The sequence below is a fragment of the Cnephaeus nilssonii genome (genome assembly GCF_951640355.1).
Source record: "Cnephaeus nilssonii genome assembly, chromosome: 3".
Lineage (NCBI taxonomy): Eukaryota > Metazoa > Chordata > Mammalia > Chiroptera > Vespertilionidae > Cnephaeus > Cnephaeus nilssonii.
The window spans coordinates 53,483,698-53,499,757 of NC_137074.1; the positions used below are offsets into that span (position 1 = coordinate 53,483,698).

General features: G+C 46.5%; 2 long non-coding RNA genes across 2 annotated transcripts; one reads left to right on the forward strand and one right to left on the reverse strand.

The window, feature by feature from the left end:
- Positions 1-4,459: 4,459 nt before the first annotated feature.
- Positions 4,460-6,436, reverse strand: LOC307097109. The gene is made up of 3 exons (XR_013813340.1): positions 6,328-6,436; positions 5,633-5,732; positions 4,460-4,672 (listed from the first exon to the last, which is right to left on the reverse strand). It is a non-coding gene; the product is annotated as an uncharacterized lncRNA (long non-coding RNA).
- A 176-nt stretch (positions 6,437-6,612) lies between these two features.
- Positions 6,613-14,439, forward strand: LOC307097107. The gene is made up of 3 exons (XR_013813338.1): positions 6,613-6,792; positions 9,853-9,908; positions 10,626-14,439. It is a non-coding gene; the product is annotated as an uncharacterized lncRNA (long non-coding RNA).
- Positions 14,440-16,060: the final 1,621 nt, after the last annotated feature.

Below are 16,060 nucleotides of genomic sequence, written 5' to 3' on the forward strand. Positions count from 1 at the left end.
ACTGCGGCTCGCGAGCCACATGAGGCTCTTTGGCCCCTTGAGTGTGGCTCTGCCACAAAATACCACAGCCTGGGCGAGTCTATTTTGAAGAAGTGGCGTTAGAAGAAGTTTAAGTTTAAAAAATTTGGCTCTCAAAAGAAATTTCAATCGTTGTACTGTTGATATTTGGCTCTGTTGACTAATGAGTTTGCCGACCACTGCTCCAGGGCATGTGGTGAGGGGATACTGTATTGGGAGAAGCTGAGGGGCTCCATCTGGGGTACAACCCAGCACTTGGGGTCAAGGATCTTAGACCCAGGTCCAACTACACCATTAATCTGTAGACTACTCCTGGCAGGCTAAGCCTCTTATTCAACCCCAGTGCATGGCTTTATAAAATGGGAGGGTCCATTTCCCCTTCTCGGGTTTCAGGTGAGAAGAAGGGGCCCAGGGCCACAGTAGTGACTGAATTCAGCTGGACCCTGCCCAGTAGTGTGTGATCTAGTGTGAGATTTCCTCTTAGCAAAGACAAGAGAAATCCAGCAAGAATGCAACTCCTTTCTGCCACCTCCCTTCCCTGCTGGGCTGCCTCTGTCCCACCCCAGCCAGGAAAGGGACTTCCTCATTCCAGCAGCCAGTGGCTTAATCTACAAACAGAGGAATTCCAGTGCCTTTTCACCCCCACCACACACCTTCACTCAACAATTCTTCTTCTTCATCATATCAATGATCCACAGCCCGGCTCAGCCATGGCAGGTAAGGAGGTGAGGAATCCTCCAGGAGCGAAGCTGGATGAATGCTTCCCTGGGTTTGCTGAATTTGTCTGGTCCATCTTCCTCTGTTTCTGGGGGAATTTCCAAGCCTGGGCACATGACTCTTAGCTTCAGGGCCATAATAATCAGACAGTTCCTAGACCCCCTTTGCAGCCAAACTCAGTTCTCACCCAGACTCAACATAGGAGGCTATTTCATTAACTTTACAAACATATTTGGAACACCTACTGTATGCCACACTTTGTTCTAGGCACTTGGAATATATCGCTTAGTAAGACAGATCCCTGCCACATGGAACTAATTTCCTAGGAGGAAATGGCAAACAATAAACACAATAAATAAGTGAATTATATAGGGAAGAATACTATGGAAAAAAACACACAAAAAAAACTTGGGTCCAGTGGTTGGAGACCTGCAAAGCAACTGAGAACAGATTAACAAGAACAAAGACAGTTTATTTACATGTACACCAGGAAGTTGCTCAGTAACTCACTCACTAAATAAAGGTGTATTTACCAAATTTAACAAGGGGAGGGGAGTGGGGAGGCGGGGGCTCTGCGGCTTCCATGGGGAAGTTTGGGAGGTTCTGTTGGCTGTCTGTCTGTCTCCTTGAGAGGTGGATTGGCTGGAAAATCCCTCTGAAGGGGAATAATGGCAGCTGCATTTTTGGAAGGTGCTGCTTTCGTCAGATAAAGGAAGTTGAGATAACATTGCTTTCTGTATCTTCTTTAATGTTTCCACTTTAAAATAACCTTTATACCACCTCTGGGGGTATGAGGAGGTCTCCACAGGCTCAAAACGTTGAGTGTGCACAGACTGTGTAGGTGAGACACAGGAGAAGTGGTGAGAATCATCTAAGAGTGCAAGGCCCTGAGAGTGGGCCCCCAACCCGTTTCCTTGGGTGGTAGCACAGGAAACTCCAGCGAGCCCTCTGTTCCTTTGTCCATTCATTTCTTTTACTCAGGTGTAACCTGCATCCAGTAAACTATACCAACCTTAAGTGGTATATAGCCTGATGAATTTTTACTAATGTATACACCCAGGATGTATCCAACACTCAAATCACAATAATAAGACATTTTCAGTGCCTCAACAGGCTTCCCTGCGTTTCCTTCCAGTCATCTTCCCCCACCCCCCCAAAAAAACACCATTCTTACCTATATCACCGTAGATTAGCTAACCTATTTTTGAACTTCATATAAATAGAATTATGCATTTATATTCTTTTGTGTCTGGGTTCTTTCTCTTCACACTATGTCTGCAAGACTCACCCATGTTGTTGTGTGTAACAGTACTTAATTTCTTTTTAAAATATATTTTATTGATTTTTTACAGAGAGGAAGGGAGAGGGATAGAGAGTTAGAAACATCAATGAGAGAGAAACATTGATCAGCTGCCTCCTGCACACTCCCTACTGGGTATGTGCCCGCAACCAAGGTATATGACCTTGACCAGAATTGAACCTTGGACCCTTGAGTCCGCAGCTGATGCTCTATCCACTGAGCCAAATCGGTTAGGGCAGTGGTCGGCAAACTCATTAGTCAACAGAGCCAAATATCAACAGTACAATGATTGAAATTTCTTTTGAGAGCCAAATTTTTTAAACTTAAACTTCTTTTAACGCCACTTCTTCAAAATAGACTCGCCCAGGCCGTGGTATTTTGTGGAAGAGCCACACTCAAGGGGCCAAAGAGTCGCATGTGGCTCACGAGCCTCAGTTTGCTGACCACGGGTAGGGCAGTACTTCATTCTTTTGTTGTTGTGTAGGATTCCATTGAATAAATATGCCACAACTTATTTATGAATTTTCCTTCGGATGGACATTTGGACTGTGTCCAGTGTTTCAGTAATCTAAATAAAGCTGCTATGAACATTCTTGTACACATCTTGAGCACATATATCCAGGAGTAGAATTGCTGGGTCTGTAGGTGGACACGTGTTCCCTTTAACATACAGCATCAAACAGTTTTCCAAACTGATTGTGCCAGCTTATACCACACCAGCAAAGTATGAAAGTTCCAGACGCTCCACAGTCTCAACAATTGGCATCAGTGGTCCTTTTCACCGTAGACAGTCCTGGGGATGTGTGTTTCTCACTGGATTTAACTTGCATTGCAGGGAGCCCTCTGTTTCCCCAGGTGGTACGCTGCTGCCAGGGAATTGCCTTTCACAGGGAAGGTATTTGGAGGACACAGGGAGGGAGAAGGATGGGCACACTCCACTACAGAGGAAGCTACGTGGGGACTGGAACATCTCAGAACTGGGGGATAAACTGGGACCCAGGCTGGGGTAGACGGATGACAGAGCAGGGACAGGAGGAAGAGGAGATAGGATATCTGAGCATTGGAAGGAGAATGAGCATTAAGTCAAGAGAGAACAAGGAGCCCACAAATCCGCATGTTGCGGCTCTCTAGGACGCCCATAGGATGATGCATCCCAAGCAGAGAGGCCACGTCTCATTGAGTCTCACCTGAAAAAAACTCTTCCTAGCAAGGAAGGGAGAGCTCAGGCTCTGGAAATATGAGTGGGGCTCACCCAATCAGAGCCCAGGGCTGTCTCTCCCCCAGGCTCCTCTGTCCCTGGGCAGGAGGGGAAACCTGCGGCTGGAAGAGCTGAAGGGAAGAAACGTGTTCAGGAAGTCCACGGTGGGATACCTTTAGTGCCTCACCTCAAGTCCCCTTGGCCCCGTTCCTACTCCAGCCACTGTGCAGAGGCCACTTTACCAGGAGCAACCAGGGCTGTCCTGCCACGTGCCATTTGCTCTCTGCCCCGGGGTGCTTCTGGGAGCTGATCCAGCAACACTGGCCTGGGAGTTAGTCACCCATAGAGCAGCCCATAAACCGTGGGGAGGGGAGCTGGCGGTTCTCAGCCATTTCATACAGCTTCTCAGAAGGTCCCACAGGATCAAGCCACCAGGCAGCCATAATGGGCCAAGGTGATAAGGCATCTTGGTATTGGGTCTCCCTTCTTTCCTGTTCCACTGCCCCTTTCCTCACCCCTGACCATTGGACTATGTTCCTACATAAATTATTCAGGTTCGGCTTACAGAGAAACTGAGCTAAAACAGGTTGGCAAAGATGCAGAGCGAGGCTTGGGCGGGGGTAAGGGGTCACTCCATTCAGCTGGAACAGAGGAGTGGGGAAGGGGACCACCAGCAGGAGCTAAGGCCGCAGTGTGCCTTGGGGCCACATGGTGGAGGACCTTTCCTGCCATGAGTGGGAGGTTAGCCTTCATTCTAGAGACCATAGGAAGCCGTGGTGGTTTTTGAGTAGGGAAGTGGCAACAGCAGAGCTATTCAGATGTTCTGATTCTTCCTGATTCAGTTTTGGAAGATTGTATGTTTCTAGGAATTTGTCCATTTAACACAGGTTCTACAATTTTTTGGCATATAGTTGTTCATAGTGTTTTCTAAGAATCCTTTATATTTCTGTGATGTCAGTTCTTACTTCTCCACTTTCATTTCTGATTTTATCTATTTGGGTCCTCTGTTTTTCTTGATGAACCTAGTTAAAGGTTCATCAATCTTGGCACATGCAAAAGAAATGAAAGTAGACCACAAACTTACACCATACACGTGAATACACTCAAAATGCATAAAAGACTTACATGTAAGTCACAAAACCATAAAAATCCTAGAAGAAAACATAGGCAGCAAAATCTCAGACATCTCTGGTATCAATATTTTTGCCAATTTATCTCCTCGGGCAGTGGACGCCAAACTCATTAGTCAACAGAGCCAAATATCAACAGTACAACGATTTAAATTTCTTTTGAGAGACAATTTTTTTAAACTTAAACTTCTTCTAATGCCACTTCTTCAAAATAGACTTGCCCAGGCCGTGGTATTTTGTGGAAGAGCCACACTCAAGGGGCCAAAGAGCCGCATGTGGCTCGCGAGCCGCAGTTTTCGGACTACAGTCCTAGGGCAATGAAAACAAAGGAAAAAAAAAATAAATGGGACTACATTAAACTAAAATGTTTTTGCACAGCAAAAGAAACCATCAACAAAATGAAAAGGGAACCCATTGTATAGGATAACATATTCACCAATGATGCATCTGATAAGGATATAAAAAACTCATGCTACTCAACATCAGGAAGACAATCAATCCAAATAAACAATTGACAAAGGACCTGAATAGACACTTCTCCAAAGAGGAAATACAGATGGCTAATAGACATACAAAAAGATTCTCAACATCACTAATCATCAGAAAGATGGAAATTAAAACCACAATGAGATATCACCTCACATCTGCTAGAATGGCTATCATTAAAAAAATCAACAAACAAGTGCTGGTGAGAACTGGAGAAAAGGGAACCCTTGGGCATTGTTAATGGGAATGCAGATTGGTGCAGTCACTGTGGAAAACAGTTATGGAGTTTCCTAAAATATGTAAACTAGAACTGCCTTTGACCCAGTGATCCCACTTCTGGGAATATATCCTAAGAAGCCCAAAACGTCAATTCAAAAGAATATATCCACCCCTATGTTATTGCAGCATTATTTACAATTAGAGGCTAGGTGCATGAAATTCGTGCATGGGTAAGGTCCCTAGGCCTGACCAGCGATCAGGGTTGATCTGTGGGTGACCAGCAGATGGGGCAATCAGGAGGCCCCCGCTGGCACCCGCCTTGGCTGGCCCGGGGCCTGCAGGCTGGGGGCACCTCCTGCGTTGAGTGTCTGCCCCCTGGTGGTCAGTGCACGTCATAACTACCAGTTGTTCTGCCGTTTGGTCAATTTGCATATTAGGCTTTTATTATATAGGATAGCCAAGATCTGGAAACAGCCCAAGTGCCCACCAGTAGATGAGTGGATAAAAAAGCTGTGGCCCATTTATACAATGGAATACTATTTGAGCATAAAAAGGAAATCTTACCTTTTGTGACAGTATGGATGAACCTGGAAATTATTAGGCTAAGTGAAATAAGCCAGTCAGAGAAAGACAAATACCATGTGATCTCACTCATATGTGGAATCTAATGAACAAAATAAATTGATGAACAAAATCGTTTATAGAGGCATGGATAGAAGTAACAGACCAACAGCTGTCCGGGGGGGGGGGGGGGGGGGGAGGCCGAGAAGGGGGAACTGGATGAAAGAAGATTATGGGATTATCCATAAAACATAAATCCGTAACACAAAGACAACAGTGTGGCGATAACCAGAGGAAAGGGGAGTGGGGGTAGGTGGAGGTGGGCGAAGGGGGGTGGGAATGGGAATGGGAATGGAAAGAGACTTTGCTTTGGGAGATAGGCGCACATGCAGTGTGCAGATGTTTTGTTGAGTTGTACACTCGAAACCTGTATGGTTTTTCTAACAAATGTCACTCCAATAAATTCAATTTTTAAAAAAATGTTAATGGGTAAAAAAAAAATCTCCCCTCTGCACTCCCATTTTACAACTCCTTTATAGTGTGTGGGACAGATGTAACGATTTATTTACCTAGTTCCTAAGTTAGTCCCCCTCTAAAACACGCACACTGGCTGTTTCATTAAAGGGTGGCCAGGGACTGTGGTTCCCTTCCTTATCCTGTGACTCCTGTGACGCAGGAGTGGGGCCCACACCGCGTACCTGGGGGGCAGGAGTGGAGCCACCAGCCGTGGCGACAGCGCCCAGCCCACCTCCCCCGCTGAGCTGACTACAGAGGGTGGCTTTGCCCCTAACCAGGTGGGACGGGGTAGCAACGCCCAGGGGGCGTGACCCCACGACGGGGCTTCCCTTCCGGTGTCAACACACCCAGGTTCCGGCTGAGCGCCTAAAGCAGCTTAGACGATTGGGTCTGGCTTGGCCCGTGATAAAGCGGGACGGGGTAGCCCCGCCCACGAGGGCAGATCTCCAACGGAGCTTCCGGTTGCCAGGTTACCGGCCCGCCGGGAGGAGGAAGTGCGCGCTCCTCGTGGTCGGCGAGGCGGCCGCGGACACGCTGCAGCTCAGGGTTAGACCCGTCCCTCCTGGGCCAGGTCCGGAGAGCCCGAGGAGCGCCGGCTGCCTCTCCTCGCGGGACCCAAAGGGGAACGCAAAGTGGAAGTGTGGCAGGTGAGTCCGGCGGGGCTCGGGGAGGCGGCACCCCAGACGGGGCGCGGAGGGGCCAGGGGAGGAGCAAGAGAGGGAAGAGAAGGGCGGAGGAAAAAGTGTTCTGAAGGCCAAGGGAAGAAAGTCTCCGCGAGAGCCGAGTGTTCCCCTGCGTTAAATGCCACGGAGATCCTTGGGGAACACTAAGGCCCAAATGAGGGCATTGGATTTGGCTAAGAGCAGTTTGTAGGTACATCCTGTCCCACGTATACTGACGCCCGGAAAGTTCTAGATTTAGAGACATCGTTTATAGAGGCGAGGCGTGCTTACTGCCCTCCCGTTACCTGCTTTCAAAATAATGAATTAGTCCCTTAGAATTTCAAAAGGTAAGTAATTAACCCAAAATAAACTCTTGGCCCTTATATGTTAATTAGTTTAGATCTATAGCAGATAGTATTTTTTTTTTATCTGTTACAAAAATGTACTGAGTCTGTTCAGAGCGAGGACCTGGGGGGTGGCGGGGGGGGGGGGGGGGGGGAGCTAGAGATCCCGGCCTCTGTAAGCTGCAGGGCAGCGTGTGCCCAGCGGGAGGCTGGGATGGCCTGGGGGCAGGGGTCACAGTCCCTGGAGAAGGAGCCATAAGGTGCGCAGCCGCGGCCTCCCGCCCCCTGGTGGCCGGTGCTGGCTGTTACACAGGCAGCTCCCTCCAAGGGGCACATGATCTGCAAAAGCCACGCCACAGGACAGGAAAGAGACCCTTTTGTGCACAGAGATCCTTCTAGAAAGAGAGAGAAGAGAGGTAGGAGGCGAAAGGGGTCCAATGCTACACAGTGTTGACTTAGCTTTCCACGCCCCGTTACACACTGGAGTCGAATTTGTAAGGTCAGGAAAATCCCAGCCCCCCCACCCACACAGGGACGGGCTGGGGCCCCCACGGTGCGAAGCAGCAGCAGTGTTTATTCAGGACACGACCGTGAGGGGATCTGCTCGTGTCCCCTTCTCCCCGGGAGAGGGTGCATGTTGACAAGGGACCCAGTAGAAATCTTGGAAACTCTGAAAAGTTGATTAAAAAACCCACTCCTTTCGCCTGGTCTCGGGCCAGGCCTGCACTCTGAGCCGTGCGTGCTGGCTTTGGGGCGCCCTCTGGTGGCATAAAATCAGAGTCGGAGGCCAGCGGGGAGCTCAGGGGCCCCCAGGCTGGGGGCCCAACACTGCCCAGGCCACTTGGCCTTCTGGCAGATAGTATTCTTTTTTGATGTTTAAATTGTCCCATTTTGAGGTCTCTGCCTCCAGACCTACTCCTTCCAGTCCATGCTAACTTATTACTAAGTAAAGAGTAAGGGGTATAAGAGAACAGTCAGAAATCTGGCGTGATTGTCCAGGTGCCAGAGATTGAAACCTAAACCATTCAGTACCTTGGAGCTTTAGGACATTTGCGGATGAGCATAAAGTACAACCAATCTCCACATCCGAGTATGACAGAGTAGCTTATATCACACTAACCCTCCGATCCATAGTAAGTATAAAAGCTGAATAAAATACTTAAAGCAACTGAAGGTATTAGAGAGAAATCAAGTCAGACAGGACTTGAAGGAGGAAATTGCTAGAGAGAATGTGGGAGCACCTAGGCAAGCCCCACATTTGCCTGGGCTTCCCCCCGCTCCAGCCCCCTCCCCCAGAATATTTGCTAAGTCTTAGAGGGAGGAACAAAGACCAAGCTGAAAGAGGTGGCCAGGGCTTGTGGCATTTCAGTTGAGCTGGTAATAAGGAAGTTGGAGTTCAGAGATGCCATGGCATCTGAGATATGATAGAGAAGTTTCAGCTCATGAAGGCCAGGGACTCTTGTCCTGTAGAGTATAAAAATTCCATCACATATGCATAAGGCTGTTTCATCAGAAGCAGAAGGAACATGAGCCTGGCCTCTGGTAGGAAACACAGCAGGATCGTGAAGGACTGAGACTAGTTGGTAAAGATGCCTGTTTATTTCATTCTAATTAGGAGGCAGGAGTCCAGTCCTGGACTCTTGTGCTGCGGGGGGTCTTCTGGGATGGGGAAGACCACTCTGACCAGGAAGGGAGTACTGGACTGGGTGGAGGGAATGCTCTACCACGACAGGTTCCATTAAGTCCTCTATCTGAGCTGCAGAGAACTGTACCAGCTGATAAAGATACAATTTGCTGATTGGATTGCCACAATTGGCCTGGCTCCCAGTCCTCCATCCAGAGATCCTGGCCCAGTCGAGAAACTCTTGTTCTTCCTAGATGGGGTTGATGAACTGAGATTACTCTGTGAGGAGCACACACAGGATCTGTTAAGACTGGGCAGAGCCGCGGCCAATACCCCTCCTACTGAGCAGATGGTGTGACCCCACAGCCACTGCCCAGACCACCACAACACCCTTCATGGATTCTTTCTAATGTACTCAGCCCAGGCGTCTGGGTGGCCTGAGGACCTCAGGGGCCCATGCTGTTCAGCTGCTGAGAGAATCTGAGAACAGGAAATCCTATGTAATAAATTTCAGACACATGAACTGGATTTACCATTTCCTGAATATAAATAGGAAGTGTTTCAGAAAGATGATGACTTTGAAAACTGTAGTTTTATCCACTTGAATATCAGGGGTTTGGGCAACTAGTTTTTACTCTCGGAGAATAAACAGGAATAAAATATATTCATATCTCTTCCTTTGGAGATCTGAAAAATCTACTTAAATTTTGAAAGGCACAATCCAATTTTCAACCTTGACAGTAATTTCTTCTTTGACCTCCAAAGGCGAAAAAGTTTTCATATAAGATGTCACAGAGTATACAGTTGAAATTACTGCAGTGAGTAGGACAAGGCAATCCACATATTCATGCAGTAAAAACACTTACCTAGTTCTCTGAGGCCCAAAATGAGGAAATTTGTGAAACAAGCAATGGATTTGCCAATGGGTGTACCAGTGTACCAATCCATTAATATTTTTTCCAAATTAAATGTCCAGAGTTTTGCTTTCCATATTAAGCACTGTCATTTTGTGCAGACAATAGCTCTAATGTTACAGGGAGTATTCAGGTAAATTTTTTTCTCCATGCTTCCTCCCAGCTTCCTGAGCTCCCGCTGTTCTTTTTCCCCATGAAGATCCATGAGACACTCCTCAGGTGAGTTTTAGTCCATAGCTCATATTTCAGTCTCAGAAATAAGTCCAGGCCTATTTAGAGGAATCAGTAACAGTGGCCTCTGCTCCTGCCTACCTGTCTGATGGATGACCTCCCTCCTGAGAAAATCACATCCTGGGCATGATGAGGCCTTGGCTTTCCCCTGCCTGAAGCTCGGTTCCCCCCTCCCCCCCCCCCCCCCCCCCCCAGATGTTCTCTTCTCATCATTCTCAGATTTCTATGATGTCACTTAGTTTAGTGGCAGTCTATCCCCTGGGAGTCAGGAGAACCGAGTTACTGCCTGAACCTACTTTTTTTTCCCCTGCAGTTTGTCCAGTCACTTTCCCTGGGCCTCACTGAGCTGCTGTGCAGTTCCAGTGGCAGTTGTCCAAGAATTCCCAGGACTGAGGGGTTTCCCAGGAGGCAGACTGTAATGCCAGAGCAGTCCCAGGCAAACTGGGCCAAGTTAGTCCCCCTCTTAACAGTGGAGTTTGTAGTCTGTGAACTAGTCCATGTGTGAAGTTCTTTCCCTTTTTAGGAAATTCTGGGCTGTTACCAATAAATGTGGGAAGGTATCTGAGGAAACAACTCCTGTAAGTAAGTGACAGCTTCATGTAAGCCTCACTTCTCTGGAGGCGGGGAACAGTTAGAGCAAGAATTTTAAAGTCAACAGTTGACTTCCAGTGTTCTTCTGGTGATGGACGTTTCCTCTTCTCTCAGGATCACCTAAGTGGGTCGCAGCATCCTGAGCACTAGGTCATGGTGGAGATGCCAGAATGAGAAGGCGCAAGAGTCCTGGTTCCCGTCGACCAGCCGCCCGGGTGACCCGCGCTAGGCCCAGGACAGGGACCTCTGTGCCCAGGGTTGCCTCCGCTCCCACCACTCCCACCCGGCTTCGCCCACAGAGGCCCCCAGCTGAGGTTGGTGTGACCTTTGAGGATGTCGCCGTGTTCTTCTCCAAGAAGGAATGGTGCCTCCTTGATGAGGCTCAGAAACACCTGTACCTCGAAGTGATGCTGGAGAACTATGACCTCATCTCCTCTCTAGGTTGCTGCTGTGGAGCAGAAGATGTGGCGGCACCCACTAAACAGCATGTTTCTGTGAGAGTGTCACAGGCAAAGAATCCCAATGTAGCTTTGTCCTCCCAGAAGAGCCACCCCTGTGAGAGTTGTGGGCCAGTCCTGAGAGACATTTTCTACTTGGTTGAGAAGCAGGAAACACAGCACAGCCAGAAACTGTTGAGGTGTGGGGCATGTGCAAAGCGGTTTTATTTCAGCACAAAGTGTCCCCAGCACCAGGAGCAGCACGTGAGAGAGACGCCTTTCATAAGAGGTGTGGACAGGGCCTCAAGTGCCAAGGGCTGCCGTTTCAGTGTGTCCCAGAAGCCTTTTACCTGTGGGGAGGTTGGGCAGGACGTTCTCACCAGCTCAGGACATATCCAAGAGCACGCTACTCACACCACGGGTCGGCAAAGTGAAATGTCAGCATCTGGGGTGAGTTTTCAAAGGAGAAAAAGTGATTACACCAGGAAAGAATGTAAGAAAGCCATTGGCTGCAACCAAACACTTGCTCAGGACCAAAACACTGGAGTACAGTGTTTTATGTGCTGTGAATGTGAAAAATATTTTACAAAAATCTCTGATCTCCATAATCATCAGAAAGTTCACACAGGGGAAAGGCCATATGAGTGCAGTGAATGTGGAAAATGCTTTAGACAACACTCCAACCTTATTCTACACAGTCGAGTTCATTCTGCAGAAAAGGCTCATGAGTGTGGTGAATGTGGGAAATCCTTTAGCCAAAATGCAACCCTCATTCAGCACCAGAGAGTTCACACTGGAGAAAAGCCATATGAGTGTGGCGAATGTGGGAAATCCTTTAGCCAAAGTGGAAGCCTCCTTCAACACCAGAGAGTTCATACTGGAGAAAAGCCATATGAGTGTGGTGAATGTGGAAAATATTTTACCAGAATCTCTGGCCTTTATCGTCATCAGAGACTTCACACTGGAGAAAGGCCTTATGAGTGCAGTGAATGTGGGAAATCTTTTGTCACGAACTATCACTTGCGTTGTCATCAGAGATCTCACACTGGAGAAAGGCCTTATAAGTGCAGTGAATGTGGGAAATCTTTTATCAATAGCTCTGGCCTCCGTTGTCATCAGAGATTTCACACTGGAGAAAGGCCTTATGAGTGCAATGAATGTGGAAAATCTTTTATCACTAGCTCTGGCTTCCGTTATCATCAGAGATTTCACACTGGAGAAAGGCCTTTTGAATGCAGCGAATGTGGGAAATCTTTTATTTATAGCAGTGGCCTCCGTTATCATCAGAGGGTTCACACTGGAGAAAGGCCTTTTGAATGCAGCGAATGTGGGAAATCGTTTACCAAGAACAGTCACTTGTGTTTTCATCAGAGAGTTCACATGAGTAAGGCCTTATGATTGCAGCAAATGTGGGAAACCTTATACCTGTAGCAGTGGCCTCAGTTATCATTTGAGATTTCACACTGGAGAACGGCCTTATAAATGCAGTGAATGTGGGAAATCTTTTACCAGAAACAGTCACTTGCGTTGTCATCAGCGAGTTCACAATGAAGGAAGTCTTTAGGAAACACAGGGTTTTTTTTGTTCACTATTAACAACACTGGAGGAAACAGACCCCATTTTTCTGATTTTAATCTCATACATCAAAATGTCAACAGTAGGGAGATTTTCCTTAAAGTTTAGTTATGTTGGAAATGTGTCTGTTGCACTTTCTAACCTGCCCAGAGTTCTTGCCAGATTTATGTCACTGCAGATTTCTGTGGCTGAAGCTAACCACTTCCTAGTAGTAGGTCTCTAAAGTTTGTATCAGTCACCATCCTAATGTGTACCGGTAAGCTAACTTTGTTCTCGGATTTGTTGGAGGAAATTAGGAGTAGCCTGAGCCCTTATGAGATCTGCATTTCCTTCATTCTGACTAGTTGGGGCATGGGCCTGACCCAGTGTTGACCCCAGAGAACATCATCTGAGGTTAGCTGGCAGCTTGCAGAAGGGCTACCTTTTCAGGGACATGTTTCCCTAGATACCTGTGATGAATATTTCCATTGTCAAAGTCAGCAGTGCAAGAACTGCCCGGTCCATGTCCCTTTGGTTTGTAAAATAATGAAGGCCCTTTTAAGTCCTCTTTAACCTTGGATGTTTTATTTACTGTGTCGGGTAGATTATAAGCAGGCTTGAGCTCTACAAGCATGAAGAGGTGAACAACTTTTATGGGGTCTCAAACTCTCTGCCTCTGAGGGGACAGTATAGTGCTGAAATTAGCTCACCAGTTTTTGCCAAATTTGCATTGCTGCCAACATCCTCCTAGGAAAGATTGCATGGCTCTGGTACTCATGTGAAGTGTGGATGCTATGAGTTTTAGGAGACAGATCAGGTTCAAAAGGGGGCAGGTGAGCCTGATCTGTGTGGCTCATGGTTGAGCATTGGTCAAGGTGCGATTCCTAGTCAGGGCACATGCCAGGGTTGCAGGCTCCATCCCCAGTAGGGGTTGTGCAGGAGGCAGCCAATCAGTGGTTCTCTCTCATCACCAATGTTTCTACCTCTCCCTCTCCTCTCTGAAATCAATAAAAATATATTTAAAGGGGGGGGGGGGGCAGGTGTGAACCTCAAGTGTTTCTGGGAGCAGCATGATTTTTCTCTTGTTCACAGGTTATGCCAGTACTTTTGGAGGGAATCACTTTCAAAGATCTTGCAAAGGACTATGTGTCCTAGTGTCTACAATTCCATACGTGATGGTCACTTGGGGTAGGACAATAGGACTCAGGGGAGAGCATAATTGCTACAGAATCACGCCTAATAGGGATTGTGCATAATTCTTTATATGGAGATACGTTTCTTTTACCCTTGTCAATAACTCATAATGCAATGTCTTGAGTCAGAGGATAGGTGAATGTTTAACTTAAAGAAATTAGGAAGTTGTGATTTAAAGCAATTGTACATTTTTGCATTCTTCCAGCAGTGTGTGAGGTTATACAGTTCCTCCACAGCCTAGAGAAGATTTGGTTTGGTCATTCATTCTTTTTTTTTTTTTTTTAATATATTTTATTGATTTTTTACAGAGAGGAAGAGAGAGGGATAGAGAATTAGAAACATCGATGAGAGAGAAACATCGATCAGCTGCCTCTTGCACACCCCCTACTGGGGATGTGCCCGCAACCAAGGTACATGCCCTTGACCGGAATCGAACCTGGGACCCTTGAGTCTGCAAGCCGACGCTCTATCCACTGAGCCAAACCGGTTTCAGCCATTCATTCTTTATGTAAACTTTTTTTATAACTTTGTCATGCTATCTCACTGTTATTTGATTGCATCTTTCTAAGTAAGGGTTTATGATGAGCTTTTTTTCAGATGTGCATTTGCTATCTATTTGGTAAAATGTCTGAGCATATGTTCTGCCAAATCTATGAATTTTGGAAATTTTCTTTAACAAAAGGTCAGTGAAACAATAAAAACGCAGGTTAGAATTTCACTCATTTTGTGTCTTTTTTGCTGTATACGATTAATGTTTTCATATTGGAAACAAATAAAATCAACAATTGACTCAAGATAAGGGTCTTATTTCATTCCTTTGGATGTGAATATCCAGTTTGCCCAGCACCGTTTATCGAAGAGAAACAGTCCTTTCCCAACGGTGTGTTTTTGGCTCCTTTGTCAGAAAGGAGTTGGCAGTACATGCATGGGTCTAGAGGACTATTTGGAAACGGGTCATTCTTTGGGACATCTCTGGGAGCTGCAGAAGTTATCAAGATGAGGCACTAAGGGGAAGGGGAAAATGAACCAGCTTGGAACTGATCTTCCCATTCCGTTTAGAGGAAGCACTGCAATGTGGGAAGAGCCCTGAGTTGAAATTTGTACCATCTAGATGATCTTTCAAAGAATAGGAGCTCCTTTCACCACGAGATAAATACTGTTTCTAACAAGTAAGGTTTATTGAGTCTTTAAATATAGTAAGACAGTGGCTTACACACTTCTCATTTAGTTTCCTCCACATTGCCATGACGTATTAGTTCTGTTATCCCCATTTTTTAGAATAGGAAGCTGAGGCGTACCAGGGTGAGCTAAACTATCCCAAATCACAGCTGATACGTGACACAGCCATAGACTGCGCTGCTCAGAGGTTCTGGGTGAAAGACACTTTCTTCCTTTCAGTTCTGCTGCCTCCTTGTCAGCCACCGTCCTACTCTGTGTCTCTGTACCTGTCCTTCTCTCTCTGTACTATGAAAACCGTGTCCTTGTCCATTTCTCATAGGATACCTTCTCAGCCTCCTTTTGTGGTTAACAGTTTTCTGCCTCTAGAACAATATCCCATTCTTCACTGTGTATGATGAGCAAGTTCCTCTTTTCCTCTTCTCCTGCAGCCATTTCTCCTTGCACTGTCTCCAAATGGCATAAGCACGGGAGCCCCTCTATCTCCCTCATCTGGGGACCTCTGTGTGAGGTATGGGGCAGCAGGAGAGGACGGCAATGGTAAGGCCCATCTTCTCACAGACGGAACCCCTTCAGCACAGAGACCATCTCCAGAAAACAGCATCATGAGTCCAGCTGAACATACAAAAGGAAAGTTCGCCTTTACCAATAACGCCAGAATTTCTAATAAGACAGAAATGTGACACCATTTTCACTTGGCTCACCTGATCCAGCAAAGATGAAAAGGCATGCTAATTCCCGGTGTTGGTGTGGGTGTGAGCCAGGTGACATATGGGTTGTTCTTGGGGTCATAAACTAATAAAACCTCACTGGCTGACAGTTCAGTTTTTTAATTTTTTTAAAACCTTAAATGCATATGCTTCCATTTCACCCATCCAAATCCAACTATTCTCAATAAATAACCAGACAAATTATAAAATGTACATTAAAAGATAACAATTATATCATTATTCATAATATGTGCTCCAAAAAAAATTGGGAGGAGCACATAAATACAAAAATGTTTTCAAAAGTGGATAAATTAGTTTGGGTACATCCATGTAATGGACTGCTTGCTTGCATTGGCAACACAGTTGACCCTTGAGCAACATAAGGATTAGGGCACTAATACCCCCCACCCTTATTCCTCCATAGATAAAAATTTGGGTATAACTGTTGACTCCCCAAAAGCTTAACTACAATCATACC